This window comes from Lepidochelys kempii, chromosome 9 (assembly GCF_965140265.1).
Source record: "Lepidochelys kempii isolate rLepKem1 chromosome 9, rLepKem1.hap2, whole genome shotgun sequence".
NCBI lineage: Eukaryota > Metazoa > Chordata > Testudines > Cheloniidae > Lepidochelys > Lepidochelys kempii.
In genome coordinates, this window is record NC_133264.1 from 80,169,367 (window position 1) to 80,190,460 (window position 21,094).

The 21,094-nt window shown below is 43.1% G+C and overlaps 1 protein-coding gene across 9 annotated transcripts in view; it reads right to left on the reverse strand.

The window, feature by feature from the left end:
* Window positions 1-21,094, reverse strand: part of ZC3H12B (zinc finger CCCH-type containing 12B) — a 100,959-nt gene that overhangs the window by 23,404 nt on the left and 56,461 nt on the right. For 4 of the 9 annotated variants that reach the window (XM_073361022.1, XM_073361013.1, XM_073361023.1 and 1 more), the window contains exon 1: window positions 2,713-2,908. The exons of 2 other annotated variants lie outside the window; for them this stretch is intronic. The gene's annotated coding sequence lies outside the window, so the exon portion shown is untranslated. Of the gene's footprint in view, window positions 1-2,712; window positions 2,909-12,629; window positions 12,701-21,094 lie in introns of those variants that run through there. 3 more of the 9 variants (XM_073361026.1, XM_073361015.1, XM_073361014.1) reach the window with 1 other exon arrangement.

The following is a 21,094-nucleotide window of genomic DNA, read 5'->3' on the forward strand; positions in this document are numbered from 1 at the left end:
CTTTTTATCCCATCAGTTATTTATTCTCTCTTCCTGTGCTATTTTTAGCCCAGTTAGTCCAAAACCAGTTTGGTGGGTTCCACAGGAGACCAAGTCAATCTCCTCCAGGCAAATGCTCTCCCCCATTGTCTCGTAATAACCCCCAAGTGTTTGTTGAGGGAGGTCATATCTTGGATTGTTATTTTCACATTTCTGCTTGTTTTTCCAACAGCTTGCTATTAAATTAAACCAATATATTCACAGTAAACCCCTTACAACAGACGAACATATTGTTCTCAGAAATTATTACAAAGCAACTCCAAATCAGTCACACCAAGTATCAAAATATTATTCATAACCTTTAGTTTCGTTATTCCTTGGAAAATTTAAATTACAATCTTTCCTTGTAAAACACTTTCCTCCCTCCACCATGTGCACATTGGGATGTGCCCTTGTAGGGTCCACATGAACAACAGGAATCTGAGCATTGTAAAAGAGCTTTAAAGGATGTCTTGACAGAATAGTTACACATTTACAGAGTTACTTGAACTTTGCAAACTTAGAGAAGAAAAAATAAAAGGAGGCTAAATTTTGAGCCAATCAATCTAGAAATGAGGGTTTGGTTTGAATTGTTAGGATGTGACTCTTATTTATCCTTTAAGTACTATAAGTTACTGGAGAAATTTACCCTAATTAATACATATATCACACACAAATTTCCATTCCAAACAGGAGTATTTCAATGTTTTGTTAGTTAGGTTTTTAGAAACACACACTTGTTGTTTATTAACATCGTACATCCAAGGCATATCCCCCATCTTGTGTGTACGCTGTTATTTCATTATGGAAACTCCTTAGGTTCAGCAAAGTTCATTTCCTCTGGTATATTTGCAGTAAAATACTATGTCAGGTATTTAATAGCTACTTTCCAGTATACAAAATGGGTACTATTATCCAGTTTTCTACCTGGGACAGGAGTTTAACTGGGGCTTAAATATGCCATCTCAGTCTACCCAGACCTGAAGTAAAGGACATACCAAAAAATAAGAGAATAGAAAGATTAAAGAGATATGTTATTATCAATGGGCCATATCATCAGCTGATGTAAATCAGTGTAACTCCACTAACCGCAATGGAGTTATACCTGTTTACACCAGCTAACAATATGGCCTGAAGTCTTCAGCAAAGAACAACATTTCTCAAGTTTAAACTTTGTATTTCTGATGTACATTATGTGGCCCAAAATAAGAAGCGGTAGAATAGTACAGGTCCAAGTTTTAAAATCTTTCCAACTCATCCCCTTCCCAAGTATTTTTTTAAAATAAGTATTTTTCTCCATCTTTACTTGATTACATAAATTGAAATGTCACTTTTTTTTTTTTTTGCTGTTTAATGGTATCATGCCTAATTTCTGGATCCCTGGAAAATAACCCTAATCCTTTCACCGGTGTGAATCTGGTCATACATGAGTAAGCAGAAATTCATAAACTTGGGAGCAGTCTTAAAAGTTTAAGGTTTTGAAGTGGAAGGGGAGCATACAAGTTAAAAATCATTAACCACCAAATAAAGACATTTTGTTTTAACAAGTATTTTAAGTAATTTGTTTAAACCAAATATCAGAGGCTTAACCTAATTAAATTCTATGAGAAACATTTATGCAATATTTTAAACCACTAGAAACTGCATCCTTTTCCTTAATCCCCATACAGGGTATGTCTATACTACAGCTGGGAGTGTGCTTCCCAATGTGGGCACAAAGACATGCACGAACTCTGCTCAAGTGAGACCACTAGAAACAGTCGGTTGGCCACAGTGGCAGCTCAGAATACCCACCCAAGTGCATACTCAGGGGGGTGGTAAAGATTGTACTCTGGCAGCTAGCTTTAACTCTCACCTCTGCCACTGTGGCCACACTGTTATTTTTAGCGCGCTAAAAATAGCTGTGCTAGTGTGCCTCTGTCTACCTGTGCTGAGAAGCACCCTCCCAGCTGCAGTGGCTTCTACTTAAAAACAATATAACAAAAAAAACGGTAATATAAAATGTAGAGCTATACTCTAAAAATATAATCCCTGAATAAAAAAGGATCCTTCCTTGCTTATTATCTCTCTCTCTCTGCTATTACTATCCTGTAAAGTGAGAGTTTCCGTCTCTCTTCACAAATTCTAGGCTTACCAAAACATAGCAGTCACTGTAAGGATGACATTTTACACAGCATAACTAGAACTGGAAGCAACTGGATTTACTCAAAATTTAGAACCAGGTTTAAAATAATAATGAAATACCCATGAGAATTATTATGCTACTACTCCTTACCTCCACATTTAGACTTTAAAAAAAAACAAACACAACTTAACTGCACAGGTCAAGTTTGCTCTCAAAAGATATTTTTTACTAAAAAATAAAGTACTACCCATATGATAATGTCATTGCGCTCTCTTTCTCTCTCTCTCACACACACACACGCACAAAACGTGCTTTAATATCTTTAATTCATTCATACTTTCCTGATTCCACAATATCCTTAATGTTATGCTTTTTAACACCAACATACCTAACCTACCACAAATAAATCTCACAGGTTTCTCTAGAGACTAGTTATTGCTTTAACTAATTAAAACAATACATTGAAAACAGAAAGCCAGGTTGGCATGAATTCAAAACTAATTTAAAAACATATCAACTAGACAGGCCACTTTAAAAACAAACACTGTCACTGCTGCTAGCATACTCACTTCTGTTGTGTCTCTAACGAAAGCAGCTCAGTCGTAATCCATGTTGGCTAGCTGTATTGTCTATTCACAAGGATTGCTTTCTGCCAGACTAAGTGTGTCAAGGCTTCCTAGTCTTTGGCCACTGGTGGATGTGTTATGAAAGCTCCTTCTACTAAAACACGCCCACTTCCGTGACTCACCCAGGAGTTTTGTGTCTTTATTTACTTTTTTATGTCAACTCTTGGTGGGAAACTGTTAGCTAGGGGAATTCAGCTGTGTCATTCCTCTTGCATGGCAACAGAAAATGTACTGTGTGTGACCTAATGATCACTATTATCTTTGAATGAATAATTATGAAGTAGTAATTATAAATTTGTTTTAAAATAGCTCCAGTTAACTTCCAACTAATTTAAAACTAAATCACATACAGAATTCTCTCTCTTTGATAAGTCATGGACTCAGTGATAGAGAAGACACTGCAGTGGAAGAGGTTTTGTCTGTCCCCCACTAGCCCTCTTCCTCAGTTTCTACCAAGCCATAACCAGCACCAGTAGGACCCATCACATATCTTCCATCTCTCTTGGGATAAAGACACAATTAATCCTGACAAGCTGACTTATTACCAAGTAGTGTGCAAAGCACTGGGCATCTCCAGAAGGGTGTGTACAAAGGAATTCTTCCACTTCCTTAGCCCACAAACAGTTACAGAACCTTTTCACAGTGACTACTTCAGCCTAATGGCTCAAGACAACTCTCTATGCCACAAATTCCCACTACTGCCAAGAGAAAAACAAAAGATGTGCGTGGCAGCAGATCCCATAGTTTTTCCTCCGCTATATCTGCACACAGGGATCCCCTATGGAGCTAGACTCAGCCTGTGCAGACAGAGATCTCTCGCTGCAGTGGCCTCCACATCCCATCCTACATACCCATTTGTACAGCAGAACTGCACCTATTCCACTGCCATGAGAACCACCACAGGTGTAGCAACAAATTCAGCCCCACATCTACATGCACAAAGCTCGCAAATTTGGGGGAAACATAATATGTCTCTGCAGTAGCTGGCTAGTCACCCACATTTGGTTCAGCATATTTTCTGCCCTAATAGTCAGGAGAGGAAAGTGATTGTGTAAATACTTTGTTTTCCCAACATTTCTGACTGATTTTCAGCATTTTATAAGCTTTGTTTGACACACTTTCACTTTCTTGCTCAGTATTAATTCATAATTTGAAAATTTGAGAGAAGAGACTACAGTATAGCCAAAGCAATACTCAGAAAGAGTCCCATCAGCAAAAATGCTGACATCTGATTAAAAACATTAGCAGTCCAAACACATTGATTTCTGCGAGGAAAAAAACAGTATATTCCAAAACTAATGGAAACAGAGAATTACATTAAGAACTCACTTTTTCATCTAGCATTATTTACAAATCTTGGAAGTTTTTAACATGCCTGATTCAGAGATCCTAAACTGGAAAAAAAAATGCTTCCAGAAATCTTATCCAGCACCCTGTTTCAACACAAAGGGAGCAAGAACATCTCAGAAAGGAAAAGCAACACTACTATTACAGACCATATGGAAACAGCGTCTTCTCACTGGAAGAGACTGGAACTCTATAATAAATAAATGGAATGCTTGGTGACCCAAGATATGCTGCTATACAAAAGGCTTTTATTTCCTTATGTTGTTTACCAGTATTTACTGTTAACATTAAGATGTTTAATTATTGCCAAATCATGTTTAATAGTTTAAGTGAGACTTTATCTAAAAGAATACTTAGTATTTATGAGCGCTGTTTGAATCTTTTTTATTTCAAGAACAGTTCTGAATACTTTCTGCCAAGTCTTTTTCAATCAGTCCTACAAAGTACTGAGCCAGAACGCTGCAGCGCATCTCCTCAGCAACACAGGATACTGCGAGTATGTCACACCTGTCCTCTGCTCTCTACTCTAGTTTCCCATAGAATTTAGAATCAAGTTCAAGGGGTCTTGGTCCTTATCTCCAAAGTGCTGCATGGGCTGGGCCCAGGATATCTAAAAGACCATCTAAAGCTCCAGGACGAAGACCATAGACAACTACATTCCTCTGGCACAATGGAACTCTCAATATGAAGAATAAAGCTTGTCTGTGTGGGAGACCAAACTTTTTCTGGGGACAGTCTGAGACTGTTGAATGAACTCTCCCAAGAACTAAGGGCTGTCACAAACTTACCACTTTCTGCTCCAAGTGCAAGGTCCATTTCTTTAACGTTGCCTTTTCTAACACAGAGCAACAGGTAGTTGTTGTTTTTTTAAAATAGATATAAAAAACCAAGACACCCCACGGCACACACTTCTCCCCGGGGAGAGGATTAAAGAACAAACACATGACAGATGCCTAGTCACACTGCTTAATGCACTACTATAAGGTGCACAGATTCTATGGTGATTAGCACAGTAAAAGAACTAAACAGAATAGCTAGGCAGAAAAATGTATGTACTTTCTTTAGAGAATCTCTACAAATTGATCTCTCTCTCTCTCTCTCTCTCTCTTTCTTTCCCTCTTCCCCACTATATGAAGCTTGGAGGGGGCACTATTGTATGTATTCCGGTACCTCTCACAATGTGCAAAGTGCTGTCTGAAAAAACAGAAAGATACAATCCCTGTCCCAAAGACCTTACAATCTAAGGGCTTAATTCTCAAAATACTCAAGCACATTAACAACTTCACTACATACTGACTCCAGTTTAGTAACTTGAAATGTTGACATGAAATGTTGTTTTCTCCTACAGTACTGTATTTATTTTGGGTGGGAAAGTCACACTGACTTTCACTGGGACTTGTGCTCTTAAGTCACATAGGCACTTTTTAAATCCCTACTCTTTATTCCTAATTCTCATAGGCTGTAGTCAATAAATAAATAAAATTAAAAAATGATGGGTTCAGGGGACTGAAAGTGCAATAGGGAGCCTTTCACTTTTAGATTTTCTTTTAATAAAAACCATTACTTAGTTTACCATGCCTGTTCAGTTGCCTGCAAGAGGTGAGTTTATGGTACTTATCCAGTTTCTAGTGACTACATCACATCACAAAAGATATCATCACAATTGGCTTCCTTGTTGGCAATCTGTTCAGATACCCCAAGGAATGAAAGGGCCAAGGAAACTGATGTACCCTCTAATCCCAAGAACATATTTCCTTTCTTAACACAAAGTCAGGGCTAGGATACATTGACAGAATGGTCAGAGAGAAGCTTGCACTGCTATTGCCCATGCTGCACCTCTCTAGTATTTTTTACGAACACTAAATTCACTTTAGAGGAAGAACAAAATCTAATAAAATAATTAAAATGAAAGGGGGGAATCCTTTGTGTTTTATTTGAGGCAAGTGTTATATAGTGTATATCTTTCTCTGTGGCCATCTTTCATCAATTTAAAATGGTTTTGGAAAGGCTGTTTCTAAAAACATAGATAGGTTATCCTCAATACTCTATTTCCATATACAATACTTGTCCTTTTCTTAAAATACAATACTAGCTGTCACCTACGGCCCCCAACTAAAACCTCTCCAGCGCATCATCAAGGATCTACAACCTATCCTGAAGGACGAGCCCTTACTCTCACACACCTTGGGAGACAGGCCAGTCCTCGCTTACAGACAGCCCCCCACCTGAAGGAAATACTCACCAGCAACTACACACCACACAACAAAAACACTAACCCAGAAACCAAACCCTGCAACAAACCCCACTGCCAACTCTGTCCGCATATCTATTCAAGGGACACCATCACAGGACTGAACCACCTCAGCTACACCATCAGGGGCTCATTCACCTGCACATCTACCAATGTGATATATGCCATCATGTGCCAGCAATGCCCCTCTGCCATGCACATTGGCCAAACTAGACAGTCTCTACGCAAAAGAATAAATGGACACAAATCTGACATCAAAAATTATAACATTCAAAAACCAGTAGGAGACCACTTCAATCTCTCTGGTCACTCAATAACAGACTTAAAAGTGGCAATTCTTCAACAAAAAAACTTCAAAAACAGACTCCAACAAGAAACTGCAGAACTGGAATTAATTTGCAAACTGGACACCATCAAATTAGGCCTGAATAAAGACTGGAGTAGATGGGTCTTTACAAAAACGAATTTCCCCATACTAATTTTCCCCTACTGTTACTCACACCTTCTTGTCAACTGTTTGAAATGGGCCACCTCATTACCACTACAAAAGTGATTTTTCCTCCCTTGGTATGCTACTGTTAATTGAATTGTCTCGTTAGACTGACCCCCAACTTGGTAAGACTATTCCCATCTTTTCATGTACTGTGTATATACCTGCTACTGTATTTTCCACTCCATGCATCTGATGACGTGGGTTCTGGCCCATGAAAGTTTATGCCCAAATAAATTTGTTAGTCTGTAAGGTACCACAAGGATTCCTCGTTGTTTTTGCTAAATGACAGAATTCCCCTTCCGTTAACTAGAGTGAAAACACTTGTGAATGGAAAGAACAAAACCTTGCTGGTTTAGTCATGCATTTCCTGCTTTCCCATGTGACCTGTAAAATGGAATCTTAAGTTTAACAGTAAGAAACTTCCACAAGTCTTGAACATTTTACCAAGATCCTGTTTTATTTCTGTTGAAAAATCTTAATTGCTTTACATCAGAGGTGTACTTTTAGTGTTTTCAACTTCTGGGGAAAATATTTCAGAAAGGTCAAGAGGCCACAATAAATAGCTTTGTGGCAGATTCTCTGTTCTGTTCAGCTTCCTTTGTGACATGCAGGTGTTGCACAGGAAGCAAAAACCATCCGCAAATTCCTTGCTGAGATTCCCGTCATGCAGGGCCAACATAACTGGCTTCTTTGCCTCCCTCCCCGAAGCTTCTGGTGGAAAGGAAAATGCTGTGGGCAGGAATGGAAAATGTTTTCTGCCTATCCCCAGCTAGCACATAATCCCTATAGGACTGTTCCCAACTGTCACAAGTTAGTGCAGCCCCCAAGCTGTTGTAACCTCACCTGAAGCAAAGAATAAGAAAGCAGAAACAAAAGCTCTTTGAGATGTGTTGTCCATATGTATTTTATTCCTCTCTCAGTGCATGTGTGTCCCATGTGCTTGCGATCAGATCTTTTGGACAGTAATGTCTGTTGGGGCCACACATTAGCTCTGAGTCTCCTCATGTTCCCATATCAAGGGCATAAAGTGTGGAGTGGCTCAATCACCACTCAGATTCTTTGCCAACACAGAGTCCAGATTTTATAGTACTCTACTAGCAGGGAACATCTGTTTGGACAACACATTCTGAAGAATTCCAGTTACTGCAAGATAAGTAACTTTTCCTTTCTTCTTCAAGTGCTTGAATTAATATATATACATTCCACTCTTGGAGGCTCAGCCCCCAGCCCTGGAACGCCAGGTGGGAGATGTGGCCCCCAGCCCCGGAGCACCGGGCAGGCAGGTAGCATGGCTGCCAGTGCCAGGTGGATGGTGCGGACCCCAATCCCAGAGCGCCGGGCGGGCAGGCAGGGGATGCAGCCCCAGCCCCGGAGCACCAGGCAGGCGGGCAGGCAGCCTGGGGTGCACAAGCACTGGCTCTACCCCCCGGAGTCCCTGGCCACACTAGCCCTAGCCCCCCACTAGCCCTAGCCCCAGCCCGGAGCTCCAGCCACAGAGGAAGACCTGCAGAGCACCGGGAAGCAGGAGGGGGTTGGGGGCGGAGCATGGGCGGGGCCACACAGTGCAGTTTGGGGAGGCTCAGCCTCCCCTTGCCTTTATTATCTGCCGCCCATGGACTGAACCCCATGTGGCTGCTTTGCTGATGTCTAAAATGGGTATGCTTCACAAGGAAATCAGAGAAGGTGCTTATGCACTAGTAGAATGAACCCTAGTCTGAGCTGGCAAATCTAAACTAGCTCTGTCGTTACAAGCCTTGATGCAATCAGAAACCCATTTTGACAGCCTTTGAGCTGATATCAGCTAACCCCTTATTCTTTCAGAAAAATCCTACTAATTAATTTGCGGAAGCCCTGAAAGGCACAACTAATTCTCCAGTCCCAGACAGTTCCTCCTTAGAAATTTCCTCTGACTGTTCAGTTTCACATGCTGGCAGTTGAGAAACTGCAGGTTCATGATGAATAGGAAAGAAGAATTTCATCCTAGGTGGTGGTATACATATGTGATGACTCAGGTGATAGGGACTGAGAGATTCCAACTAGGCCACCTTCGGATGTTATAGAGGTAAGGGGCCTGAGGGCCCAGGACAGGATACCAGCAGGGGCGGCAGGTTTGTATACTTTTTTGTGGTGCCCAGAACCCGCCCTTGCCCAAACTCTGCCCCCCCATCTCCGCCCTCCACTTGCCCAAGGCTCTGGGAGGGAGTTTGGGTGGGGGAGGAGGTCTGGGGTGCAGGCCCTAGGCTGGGGCATGGGATTGGGGTGCAGGGTGCAGGCTCTGGGAGGGAGTTTGGGGTGGGAGGGGGTGTGGAGGGAGGGGCTCAGGGCGAGAGTAGGAGTGTGGAGGGTGAGGGCTCTGTCTGGGGCTGGGGGATTTGGGGTGTTAAGAGAGGCTCAGGGCTGCGGTAGAGGGTTGGAGTGGAGGGGGATGAGGGCTCTGTTTGGGGCTGGAGATGAGGGGTTTGTGGTGTTGGAGGGGGCTCAGGGGAGATGAGGGCTCTGACTGGGACTGGGGATAAGGGGTTTGGGGTGCTGGAGGAGCTCAGGGCTCGGGCAGAGGGTTAGGGTGCAGGAGGATGAGGGCTCTGGCTGGGACTGGGGATAAGGTGTTTGGGGTGTTGGAGGGGCTCAAGGCTAGGGTAAAGGGTTGAGGGTGTGTGTGGGGGGGTGAAAGCTCTGGCTGGGGCAGGGCTGAGGATGAGTTTGGGGTGCAGGCAGACTGCTTTGGGACAGGGGCCAGAGAGGAGGACTCCCCCCAACCCTTTCCCTAGCAGCAGAAAGCTCTGGGGGAGGAGCCCCCCTTTCCCACCGCCAAGCAGCACATTCATCCCCACCACTGTCACTGCACGAGTTCCTAGGGCCCCTCTCAGGTCCAGGAATCTCCCTTACCTCCCCTGTGGTGGGTGCCAGGGGGTGCTGCGTGCACACCCTCTCCTCCTGCTGTCCCTCAATGTAGCCTCACTGTGGGTGAGGGATGGGGCTGCCTCCTTGCCCAGAATGGTGACTGAGGGCGGGCGGGGCCCCCTGTGCTGGTGGAGGGTCCCGCCAGAAAAGGGAAGGGTCTGAAGTGGAAGGGCAGGCTCAGAGTCAGTCTGCCCTGGCAGTGAAGTTGGGGGGCACTAGGACCCTGCGACAGCAGTTGCTGCAGGGGGGCAGCATGGAGCTGCTCAGAAGAGACAGCCAGGGAAGGAAGAGGCAACCAGGGACGCTCTGCTCCGGGGCCGGGGAGGCATGTGGGGGGCAGCAACTGGGGGCTGGGGGAGATGGGGCAGGGGGGGCGGCAGATGGGCCGTTGGGACACCCGGCAGCAAATATTGGTGGAACTGGGCCCCTGGGCTCTGAATATTGCAGGTGCTAAGGCACCACGTGGAGATATAACTCGCCACCCCTGGATACCAGGGCGTATGTCTACCCTCATGTTTCCTATAAAATCTGGACTGAAACAAGTTCTTGATTCTGCTTTCAACCCATAAAATTCCTAGGAAGGCCATAAGGAAATAAGTAGGGGATCCCTGTCCATTATGTTGCACTCAGAAGACAAAAAGAATGAGCATTCCAAGGCTGAGGGAGGGGCTACCAAAACCAGAATGTTCAATTATAAGGGGAGGTGGTGGTCTTGGGGAGACACCCATTGCTGATGTGACTGTGGGTATTACTACCATCAAAGGAATGTTAAGTTCTGTAAATAGTAAAACTAATGAATCCTACACTCACAAGAGTGCCCCGGAACAGAAGTGGGATTTGTGCAGGGGAGTCAGCTGTACCTGGATCTGAAGCTGGTAACAAAGAGCAGTCTAACAAAGACATCTGTAAATGAGCCTCCCCATCTTTTAAAGGCCTTTTAGAACAAGATTTACAGATTGAACATTTGCTGGGGATATGAGACTTCCCAGTACTGCTGCCTCGCAAGAGACACAATACTTAAAACCAGGTGACCTGGGGTAGATGTTTGTAAGCCCCTGTACTGGGAAAAAATTCCAGCGTGGGAAAGAAGATTAAAACTTCCCAAACAATTAAAGAAAAGGAGGACTTGTGGCACCTTAGAGACTAACCAATTTATTAGAGCATAAGCTTTCGTGAGCTACAGCTCTTATGCTCTAATAAATTGGTTAGTCTCTAAGGTGCCACAAGTCCTCCTTTTCTTTTTGCGAATACAGACTAACACGGCTGTTACTCTGAAACCAAACAATTAAAGTTTATCAAAAATCTGCCAACAGGCAACTCACCCTAACATCAACGTACAACAACTAGTATAATCAGCATTGAGATGCAGACACTAGAAAGCTCAGGGTTTGTCTTCATGTACAACGCTACAGTGGTGCAGCTGCACCGCTGTCGCACTTTAGTGAAGATGCTTCTCCAATCGGCATAGTTAATCTATCTCCCCAAGAGGCAGTAGCTGTGTCAACAAGAGAAGCCCTCCTGTCGACATAGCACTGTCCACATGGGGTGTTAGGTCAGCATAACAACATCACTCAGAGGTGTGGATTTTTCACACCCCTGGAGCAATCCAGTTATACTGTGATAAATGAAGTGGGGGGATAGCTCCCTTTGATGGACACCCAGCCAGACAGTTAGCTGTAAAATCCCTCTCAGTAGCTGTTCTCTACTTGCTATATCTGTAAAGGGTTAAAAAAACCCAGGTACAGAAACAAAAAGTGGGCATCTGACCAAAAGAGCCAATGGGAAGGCTAGAACTTTTTAAAATGGGGAAATAAACTTTCCCTTTGTCTGTTGTTCTGTGGGCTGGAGGGACAGAGCAGCCATACTATAAGCAGCTTTAAGTCAGGTCTGATCATAAATCACCAGATCATACCTAGAACTACTTATCTGAACTCTAAATGTGTAAGTAGATCAGAATGTTTAGCTAGATGCAATCAGGATTAATTCTGTTTATTTTTAAGGCTTGTGGATCTCCTCTGTGCTAACCCCAGATGCTTTTGTTTGCTTGTAACCTTTGAGCTGAACCCCAAGAAAGCTATTTTGGGTGCTTAATTTTTGTAATTGTTTCTTTTAAGATGGAACAAACAGCCTAAGTTCCAGATGTATTTTCTTTCTTTTTGTTTCTAATAAAATTTACCTTTTTTCAGAACAGGATTGGATTTTTGGTGTCCTAAAAGGTTTGTGCATGTTGTTTGATTAGTTGATAGCCACAGCTAATTTTCTTTGTTTTCTTTCTCAGCTCTTCCGGGTGTGGGGGGGGAAGGGCTTGAGGGTACCCCACAAGGAGGAATTCCCAAGTGCTCCTTCCTGGGTTCAAAGGGGGTTTTTTGCATTTGGGTGGTGGCAGCGTTTATCAAGCCAAGGTCAGAAAAAAGCTGTAACCTTGGGAGTTTAATACAAGCCTGGAGTGGCATGTATTAATTTTTAGAATCCTTGCATGCCCCTATCTTCTGCACTTGAAGTGGCAGAGTGGGGATTCAGCCTTGACATATATCGATATAGGTTTGTAGTGTAGACCTGGCTTCAGTCTCTCAGCTATGGGTGATGGAAAGGAAGAAAAGTGGTTGGGCAGTTCCATCTTTATGCCTCAATACAGGAGCACAAGAACACTCCAGGTGCACATGCGGGCCCCAAAGAGCCTCCTGGCCAAAAGATTGATTAAATGCACACCAGGATTAGATTATTATATTGCACACACATATAGATTAGACATAGACAAGTGTTAAAAAAAGAACATTAAACAGATAACTGATATACATAATGAACTTCAACTGATGATCAAAAATCCGAAACCTTAATTGACCTGCATTTCTCACACTGGTTGCTTACCAGTTAAGTCGACAGGACTCACTTGAGAGAGATCGCTGATAGAATTTCCATGAAGTTTCACTCCTCTCCCTCTGCAGAGATTATTAGAATTATTAGCGATTTTGTGTGTCAATACCTCTGAAAAAAGTGTATCAATATCATTATAGTTTATTTAATAGGAATTTAAAATTATTTCTGCTAGAATTATCAAAATTCAGTTGCAGTACAATATATTGGCCCAAATTAAAAGAAGTCAAATAGAAGCGGTGTAATTAACAAGCACTTAACCCAAACAAATCTGCTTGTTCAGCTGAAGACCACAGTCCCTACCAATTATGTAATACCAATTAGGACAGCATTTGTAATAACAGGTTTCAGAGTAACAGCCGTGTTAGTCTGTATTCACAAAAAGAAAAGGAGTACTTGTGGCACCTTAGAGACTAACCAATTTATTTGAGCATGAGCTTTCGTGAGCTACAGCTCACTTCATCGGATGCATACCGTGGAAACTGCAGCAGACTTTATATATACACAGAGAATATGAAACAATACCTCCTCCCACCCCAGGACCCACAGGACAGTGGGGTGGGAGGAGGTATTGTTTCATATTCTCTGTGTATATATAAAGTCTGCTGCAGTTTCCACAGTATGCATCCGATGAAGTGAGCTATAGCTCACGAAAGCTCATGCTCAAATAAATTGGTTAGTCTCTAAGGTGCCACAAGTACTCCTTTTCATTTGTAATAAATGCCTGCAAGTTTTATACACAAATACAAAATGTATCACATCTGCACACAAATTACAGTCATAAATGATACTTTTAAAAAAAAATAACGTATATAGCATTTGTACAGCAATAGGATATTATTCCAAGAATGTGGCACAGTTTCTCTCCAATGTATCATTTGTAAAAGTTGATTTTTATAGTTTTGAAGTCCCTCATGATAGCATCTAAAAATTATGTTGTAAAGTCAAATTCATCTGGAATTTGGTCTCTCCCTCTTGTTTTTTTTAAATGTTTGTGTCATTTTAAATAAATAAATAAATAAATAAAAGGACAGAGACACAGAGAAAGGGGAAACACAGAGGCCAGTGCAGGGATAAAGATGGGCAAAGAATGGAAAAAAAATTATATTTTTTTTCAGAAGCATGAGCAAAATTCATTAAACTATTTGACCCGCTCTAGTGATGGCTTAATACCAAGAAAAATACTACTTCAAATCAGGGATGTCACAAATCCATTTTTTTTGCTATTTGATCAAACAGCAACTAGTAACTATTTCTATTTGTTAGATACTAAACATAAATAAATACATGATCTAATGAGATTTCACCCAGCAGTAAAATATGCCAGACTAATATCCTGGATATTTCTCTCTCACTGTCAAACACTGCACACATGCATGCATGGTCACCAGAGCCCAAAATGCTTCCACAGAGATTATCCATAGAGGGAGTAATAACCCACTACAATGCTGAGAATTTGAAATTCAAACTAATTTTCTGAGTTTATGATTTTTGATGTGGGAATATGCACTTGGTCTAGTTTCCATCAGCTGAAATGGGAATGTAATTTGGATTAACGTATTTTGAATAAGTGACAGTACAGATTCAGTCAAATCCTTCCAAACTGCCTTGATTTTCACATAATCAAGCAATACATCTTGATACGTCGTTCACCATCAGTCCAGTATGAAACAGAAGGTTATTTTCATACATTGATTAAGTTATGGCAAAGCCAAGGAAGCCTGAATCAATGTTTACTTTGTTGAATGTTTTCTCAAGCTATAAATTTCAAATCCAGAAATGAGTCATTTCTTCAGCATTCTCAAATGCCAAATAATGCAACATACCTTTAACTAGAGTTCACAATCTCAGGGGAATTGTTGAATCATCAGCTGCCAAAAAAATCATATAGCAGCAATGTCAAGGAATGCTTTCTGCCATGTTTGGCTAGTAGATAACAACCAGTTGTTGACCTTGCTACCACAATCCATCCCTTTGTCAGCTAAAGACTTAACTACTGCAAAACTCTATGTGAGCATAAGTTTTAAATCAACCTAGAAACTTAAGACGGTGCAGGTGGCAGCTTTTTTTTTTTTTTTTATTTTTAAGGTATGCCTACAATTGGATCTGGAAGTATAATTCTCAGCTCAAGGAAACATATTCTGGCTAGCTCTGCTTGATCTAGTGCACTAAAAACACGAATGTCTTGGCAGCACAGGCAGAAGGAAGGGCTAGCCACGCCAAATACATACCCATCCAAGATCATGGGCACATACTTGGTGCGGCTAGCCCATCCTGCCCCTTGCACTGCCACAACTACCCTCTATTGTTAGCAAGCTAGCTTGAGCATGTCTCCTCAAGATGGGACTAACTCCTCCAGCTCCAACTGTAGACATACCCTAAGTCAGAGGTCCCCAAACTGTGGGGCATGCCCCACTAGGGGGGCACAGAGGGGCCCGGGCCAACCCCCATGGTGGGGGGAGCGCCATCCAGCCCTGCCCCACCCCAAGCTCTGCTCTGGCCCAGCCCTGAGTCACAGCCCCCAGCCCCACACCTGGCCCTGGCCCCACTCTTGGCCCTGGCTGCGGCTCCACTCCTGGCCCTGCCCCAGCCTTGGCCCCTGGCTGTGGCTCCATTCCCAGCCCCCGCCCTAGACCCACCGCCAGCTGCATCCCCAGCCTCGGTCCCGTTACCCCTGTCTGTGTCCACCCTGCCTCTGCCCACGCCAAGCCCTGGCTCAAGGGGGGGCACCCTGAAAAATTTGGGGAACACTGCCTTAAGTGGTGTATCCTAGCAGAAGCACGTGACACCAGTGCACTACACTGGATACCTATTGGTTTCTAGGAGGAATTTAAATTTTTGTTTTTGACCTATAAAGTCTTAAATGGCTTAGGCCCTTCTACATGAGACACCATATAATGTTCAAGGGTCAGGTGAGTCAAAGGGCAGTCCAGATCAGCGGTCCGAGTTCACACAAGTGGTCCAATAGGCAGGTGATCTAATCTAAGGGAAATGTACAGCAAGATAACTGGCAGGGTCAGGCGGGGTGGAATCAAGCAGGGTCCAAGTAAAAAGTAGTGGGCAATTGTTTGTTGCTCAGACAAGACCAGAAAGGAAGCAGGAAGTTTATACTGTATATGGTCACCAATCAATCAGGGTCAATATCATGTGACCAATTAGGTAGGAGGTTGCAGAACCCTAGAAGCTGGCCCACTCACATCTGTAAATTCCTTGAAAATTGGATGAGTCAGCATGGCATGATGCCCAAAGCTGCTTCCCAAGAGCCCACTGGGTTCTGTGCTATTGAAGTCCTCAAATCGTGGTTTAAAAACTTCAAGGAGCAGAGAATCCTCCAGCAAGTGACCCGTGCCCCATGCTACAGAGGAAGGCGAAAAACCTCCAGGGCCTCTTCCAATCTGCCCTAGAGGAAAATTCCTTCCTGACCCCAAATATGGCGATCAGCTAAACCCTGAGCATATGGGCAAGATTCACCAGCCAGATACTACAGAAAATTCTTTCCTGGGTAACTCAGATCCCACCCCATCTAACATCCCATCCCAGGCCATTAGGCCTATTTACCATGAATATTTAAAGATCAATTACCAAAATCATGTTATCCCACCATACCATCTCCTCCATAAACTTATCGAGTTTAATCTTAAAGCCAGATAGATCTTTTGCCCCCACTGCTTCCCTTGGAAGGCTATTCCAAAACTTCACTCCTCTGATGGTTAGAAACCTTCATCTAATTTCAAGTCTAAACTTCCCAATGACCAGTTTATATCCATTTGTTCCATTTGTTCTTGTGTCCACATTGGTACTGAGCTTAAATAATTCCTCTCCCTCTCCGGTATTTATCCCTCTGATATATTTATAGAGAGCAATCATATCTCCACTTTGGTGTGGAAGCAGGCCCCATGGCCTGTTCGAGTAGGTGCTGCTTCAGATGAAAGTCACAAGCCACTTGTGTCAATTTCTTGAACAATCTGCAGATCACACCATGCTCTTTAACATGGCCATAGCCAAGATGGAGCAAGCACTGCGTGTGTGGAATTGCTATTGGGGATCACTCCCCCACAAGAAGGACAATGTTTAAACCCTGGTCAGGGCATCACTGAGGAAAACTAAACTTATACAACTAACAATAATCTAACTAACACTAAGGATACTACTAACTATATACAACAAGAGAATACTAAACAAATTGAAAAGTTGTGAGGTTAAGACCTCACTAAGCTCCAACTCCAGCCTGAGGAAGGTTAGGGATGAACTTCTACAGCTCCGGTACACTGAGCATGCACAAGCCTAAGTGGAATACATGGCTGCATCTACTCGAAGAAGAATCAGGAAGTCTGAGTTCTACTTGCTGCTCTGTCATCCAACTGTTCAGTGCACTATCTTGAGAAAATCATTTGCTCTCCCTGCATCTAAGTTTCTCCATGTGTAATGTAAATCCCCACCCCATCCAGCTCCACTCAAAATGCTGATGCTGGGATCATCCTCCTAGCTCATCACTCTAACCTTATCACCTCCAACACTTTGCATCCCTCCATTGGCTTCCTCTGTCCCACTGCATCAAATACCATCCTTTTGTCTTCACCTTTAAGTCCCTTAATTATTTTATTCCAAGCTATCAGTATTTTATCCGAGCAACCCATCATCTATGCCCCAATCAATGATGACAGCTGTTGATCACCTCTGTTTCTGCTTCTCCCTCAAGCACCTTTATGCTTGAGAACTCCCCATCAAATCCAAAAAGCCACCACCTTGTCTTCCTTCAAATCTCTGCTTAAAACTTAGCTCTGGTGTGAGGACTACAGAACACTGCTATCTGGAAATGACTAGGCAAGCAGTGAGCTGCGTACTGTTTATTAAGAACAGTGTATTCATTTTACTTTTTATAATGTCCTCCTATCTTTTACCCACCCCTTTTCTGTTTCTTCTACCTGTTGCATCTCGTCACTAGCCCAGTCTGTGAACTCTCTGGAGTAGGGATTTTTAAAATGTATTTGTTGTAATGTACATAGCACAATAGAGCCCTAGTCTTTGATAGCGAAATCTAGGTGCTATTGTATTTCAAATAACTATAACAGTAATTCTGATAACAGTCAAGTCCCTTTTGTGCCACAATACCTACAAGCAGTCAACCAGTGATTTATGGCTGGACTAAAGGGCACTTATGAAAGTTGAGATTTACGTAATTACAAAACAAAACAAAAATGTAGGTGTATATATGTTTATCTTTTATTATCTCCCTCTCCTGTGACCTGTCCATGACTTGTACTAAAAATACCCCTGATTAAATCTTAGCTGGTAGCTTGCTGTTCTGGGGGCCCCCAGCGGGACCAACTGCTTTGGGGGACTCCAGCTGGGGGGGGGGAAACACTCCTGCGGGGCGGGGCCAAGCCACTGCTCTGGCTGGGGGGCATTAATTAATTAATCTGGGTGGGAGGCAGGCTACTGTTCTGAGGGAAGGGCCAGTGGTACCAGTGGGTGTTCTGGCTGCCCCCAGGGCCGCTGCTCTGGCTGCCATTGGGCCTCCCCTGCTGCTCTGGCCACCCCTGGGGCCACTGCTGGGGGCTGTCAAGCCGCGCCTGCTCCCACCATCCCAGACCAGTTGCCTGGGACCGCCTGAGCAGCAGCCGGTGCAGCTGGCCCAGGGGCAGCTCTAGCAGTGACCAGTGCAACTGGCTGCGGGGCTACCTGAGCAGATGGCTGCGGAGCCGCTCCATTAGTGGCTGGTGTGGCTGTCCCTGGGGCCAGCTGCTTGGGTGACCCTGGGATCAGCCACACTGGCTCTTGCAGAAGTCACGGAGGTTGCAGAAATTCAAGAATCTGTGACCTCCGTGACAGACACAGAGCCCTAATCATGACTATCTCCATGTTTGTACAGTCCAAGAGGGCCCAGCTCCCTATCAAAGCTTCTACATAGTTCTTTAATATAGATATACAATTTAAAAAAAAAACATTATAGTAAAAGTATGCTAAGGTGACAAAGTCAAGCACTCAACAGTTAGGAAGTGCCAGAATTAAATTTGCCCATTCACTCTTAACTTAGCCTTGTGTGGTATTTCTTATACTATGCACCCTGGTGCCTCTAAGAAAGCTGAGAGCACAAGAGAGAAAGTCTCCCTGCACTCATTCCTGTGCCTGGTGCTACAGCAGTCCCCAGCAGCTGGGATGAGCAATTACAGGTGAAGTCCTGTTCAGCCCCTGCAGCCTTGCACTAGAACATGCTAGGTACAGACAATATCTTCAGAGAATTTAAGCTGCCAAACTCTAATAAGTTTCTGCTGAGCACATGTGAAAAAGAGGCTCACAACTTGGCAAGATTTAGGTCGATTTTCACAGGAACAACCAAAGGCACATCCCTCACCCCAGTCACTTCCTGCCAAATTTCAAGTCCCTTCTCCAAAGGATGGAAACATCAGAGCTTCTCAATTAAACAGTTGTGCTTTTTTTTTTTTTTAAATTGGCAAAATAATGTATTTACCATTTGGGCTATTAGGGAAAAGGTTATAAGCCAGTGAAAACAAGAAAATAAAATGGACAATGTCAGGCAATCTTAACTCTAGGCCAGGGGTGGCCAACCTGAGCCTGAGAAGGAGCCAGAATTTATCAATGTACCAAAGAGCCACAGTAATATGTCAGCAAGCCCACTTCGGCTGCCCCCATCCCACCTCCTCCCACCCTCCGGCAGCCCCACCAATCAGCGCCTCCCCCTCCCTCCCCACACCTCCCAATCAGCTGTTTTGTGGTGTGCAGGAGGCTCTGGGGGGGTGGGGGGGAAGGGGAGGAGTGAGGGCACGGCAGGCTCAAGGGAGGGGGCGGGAAGGGGTGGGGTGGGGTGGGGTGGAGTGGGGGCCGGGCCTGTGGCAGAGCAGTGAGCACCCCCCAGCACATTGGAAAGTTGGCACCTGTAGCTCCAGTCCCGGAGTCGGTGCCTATACAAGGAGCCGCATATTAACTTCTGAAGAGCCGCATGTGGCTCTGGAGCCACAGGTTGGCCACCCCTGCTCTAGGCGATGCTATCAGATACACACATAAAACTAAATACCGCTCTCCGGTAATCAGGGTGTTAATGGCCAAATGCACAATCTGACAGCACTTGCAAAGAATTTTTACTTTTCAAAAAGTAAATTTTGAAAGTTTAACCATTGCCAGACAGGTAACTATTTACTGCAATTGTGTTTTGATTTTATTACTGAAATAATATGAGAATTTACAGGGATTCTTTTGGTGATTTATAGCTGAAGGGTTTGCTATCTAGCTTTATACCCTTGCAAAATTATTTTAACTTCAGAAGCAATCAACAAGGTTTCATACAAATTCAAGTTATCTACATTCTTGCTTCTCTAAAGCACCTGAGCCATCTCTTTGTGCTCTTTCAGTATTAAAACTTGCATCCCCTGCTTAATTAATATCAAAATTGTATACAATGCTGCTTAGACTACCTCTTGTATATTTCCACTATTCAAAGACAAATGGAAATGCAAGTTAAATATATGCTTCCAGGAGAGACAATGGTGAAATACATTAGACTAGACATTCAGATTTCATTGTAAGTCGCAAATTACAATAATTAAAACACTTATAAAGAATTTATTGGACTCCGACACATTGTTAAAATGTGACCTACTGGACAAATGTGTCTGCAGCACACATACACAAGTGAGAACTACATGGAATTACTAAGGAATGGATATTGGGGAGGGAGGTAGTTTAGTAGTCCTCCACTTAGTTTTTCAGTATCTCACATTATGTACATTATGTATAGCTGTTTTAAAATCAATAACATTTATCAAAAGGTTTCAGAGTAGCAGCCATGTTAGTCTGTATTCACAAAAAGAAAAGGAGTACTTGTGGCACCTTAGAGAAAATTGGTTAGTCTTTAAGGTGCCACAAGTACTCCTTTTCTTTTTATTGATCAAAAGAAATATCATCTGTAAGTAAACAAAAGCATGGAGAAGTAAAAATGTTCAACAAAATCTTCCTATTTTAAATACCGCCAGAATTTGAGCTCAGTGTAAACCTTTCTAGTTTTTAGCGAAGGAAATACAACCCTTATGTCCCCTTCTCCATCAGTCCCTAAACATGCCAAGTATACCCCACCTACAAGTAATACTGTTTAGGCCAACAAGACAAACAGATCAATATCAAGGAATTACTCTCTTTGTTAGCGATTATATAGCAAGCGAGGATGTATAATAATTCCTTGATATTGATCTGTTTTTGTGTTTTCCTTTTGGTAAAATTAGCTGCATGTGATTTCCATCAAAATCATCATTACAAAGTTTACAGATCTGAAGAGACATAAAACACACATACAATATGTGGCTGAAACAATGGCTGAATTCTTGATCATACAAAAATTATAGGGCTTAATTAACCTCTGTGGTAACTCACTGACATAATCTATACATTTCATTTGCGAGGCATACACAAAATACTAATAAGATCAGAGGGGAAAAGGAGGAATG